Below are 2,805 nucleotides of genomic sequence, written 5' to 3'. Positions count from 1 at the left end.
GTGCTGATTTATTTTTTCTTCAGTGAAGTGGGGTCCCCAGTGTGGGGCACTTAGGCAGGCCTAGGCTGATAGGTGGTCATTCGGCAGATCCTTGTGTGCATGGCCGCAGCCCTGGGGGATGTAAAACAAGGCCCAGATCTTGGAGGAATAGCTGACAAGGACACGCTGTAGCAGCAGGAATACTAGTCCCTGGGCTAGAATTCCGAGAGCATTAAAGTCTTGGGAAAGGACTGGGTCCTCTACATAGGATTAAGATAGACCCTTAAAACAAAGCATGAAATCTTTTGTGGGACACAAAAAGGGATGGGGAGAGAGACCAGAGAGTGGTGACAGTGCCCACAAGTCAGACCCTGATCTCAACAAAGAGACCTGGGTGCAAGCTGAGAACACAGCCACTGGACCCAGGCCACTAGAATTCAGGATGTGGGGTGAGATTTCTTAGCTTGCGAGTGCTTTGCCTTCCTCCGATGGAGGATGTCGAGATTCAGTTCCACCTTTCCCAGGAAGACTTTACTCCTGGATACCCTCCTTTAGCGTGTTCCCTCCGACAGAACGCACCATGTCCTCCCCTCTACCTCAGCACCCTTCACCTTGTAATGAGTGTATTTGTTTGTAAGTCTCTTTCTGTCCCGTGTCTGCATTTAGCCACCCCTAAACTCCACGGTTTGATGCCTTCGTGTGTCTGTGGTCTACCACAGGGCCAGAAGACAAGGCATCGGAGGGAAGCAGTTGAGCTCAGTGTACAGATGGATTTACGGATACAAGGAGCAGAACCTAGGAAAAACAGAGGCAGAGAAAGCATGACAGGAGGCCCAATAGCCAGAACTGAGTGTATGATTCTAACACACCTAGCTGAATAGGATCGAGATGCTGCTTAAATGATCCTGTTTATCTCACTGAACCAGAGAGAGCAAACCCTTCCCAATATGGACAGTTGCAAAGGCAGGATTTAGACATGAGCCCCTGGCTTCAGAATGTAGCCTTTTAATTAGTAGGATCCTAGCCGGGATTCTCGGAGAATGGGACGTACTGATTTCTTAGGGAGTCAGCCATCCCCTTCCGCACAAACGACTTCCAAATATCAGCCTTACCAGGGTCTTTGGCAACATGGCTATTTTTTAGATATAAAGTACAGGCCCGTGTCTAAATTGTTTTATCTAGAATGCAAACCCAAGAGTCATTTATCGTAAAGACGGTCACCTTTCCCAGTCTCCTCCCTGGGTCAGGAACACACCAAACTTGGGAGGTGGGAGATGACTGCCACAGGACAAAAAGTTGAGTTGAACCAGGGGCTATACACCTGGAGGTTATGCATTAGTCAGGGTGACCTGTGAATACGTTGAACCACACACAGAGACCCAAACATAGCTGGCAGGCTAGCCAGAGCCAAGAGAGAATGACACCGCGTCCAATGAGTGAGAAATGGAACGGGTAAGGTGGAACATAGTTCATAAAGCTGAAGATGCTAGCCTTGGCTAGAAAGGTGCTTTTATCCAAGGTCTGGTGTGACGGTCGGGATGGGGTCCCTGGGATCAGTCACAATCTCCTCCTCAGACCCTTCCTGGATGGGAGAACCTTTCACTTCCTCTGGTTTTTATGGTAGAAGACTGACACCTGTTTGGGTGGCTTGCTTGAGATGAGGCATCGGGTTCTTGAACTTGCCACCTATTTGTAGTTCATCCATAAAGATAAGTATCAGAACTGACTTCCGTGGCAATATTCACTGACATCAAGTATCATAATTCTGACCAGGAACAGGGATGCAGGGGAGGGTCAGGCAAAAATGAGGGGATACACATAGGAAGTTGGTTTAGGCTTGGTTCTCTTTAGAAGCAAAACCCGGGATATATATAAATATTATATATATATATATATATATATATATGTATAATATTTATTTCAAGGAAATGGTTAACATGGTTGCAGAAGCTGGTAAGTCTCCAGTCTGTGAATCAGATGTCAAACTGTAGGCTGTACCCAACATGTAGCTCCAGGGGCTTATGACCCCAAGATCATCATGTTGGATAGCATTCTAATGGCTCCCAGGCTGTTGAGGCTAATGAATCCAAACCAGCAGGTAAGATGTTAGACTGCTGACTCACAGGCTGCAAAGGATAACACATCCCAAGATCAGAAGGCAATGGCAAGTGGCTACTGGCTCAAGATGATGCTGAACCAGATGTTGGGGCCAGGTCTAGCACAGACAAGAGAGATTTCCCAGAATGTCTTGTCTCTGTTGGAAGCAGGTCACACCTCAGAGGAAATTCCATTTCAATTGATTGGCTGCTCAGAGCGAATCTCCTCATGGAAGTGACTGCATTATAACACACATCACCAGGGAGACTAGTTCATAACTGTCAAACCGCTGATCATGGCCCAGTCAAGTTGACACACACCTTAACCATCACCAACATGTTTTGAGAAAGGCTGAAGGATGAGGGAGCTGGAACTAATGGACTACAGGGTAGATTAGCCCCAAACTCTGAGCCAGGGCAAGGTGGTGTGCTTTTGATGGGAAGAGAGAGGAAGCAAGAGGTAAAATCTAAACCAATAAAAGCAGCAATGACAATCATCATAGTAGAGAGAGGAGATGGCGTATTAAGAGTGTTTGCCATATGCCAGGCACCGAGGCAGCGTTTTCTAGGTTTAAAAGCTTGCCTGTTAACATCCACCCAGAGTACCTTGAAAACACTGCCCGATGATCTACTTCTGAGAAGTCCCAGTGATGACAACTCTGTCGTGTCCAGTTCTACTCTGAACCCAGAGGGTCCGACGTGAGTCAGAATCAACTGGCTTGCTTTTGAG

Source organism: Echinops telfairi, unplaced genomic scaffold, assembly GCF_000313985.2.
Source record: "Echinops telfairi isolate 266 unplaced genomic scaffold, ASM31398v2 ScPeMD7_23;HRSCAF=83, whole genome shotgun sequence".
NCBI lineage: Eukaryota > Metazoa > Chordata > Mammalia > Afrosoricida > Tenrecidae > Echinops > Echinops telfairi.
Note: the sequence above shows the minus strand (reverse complement) of the source record.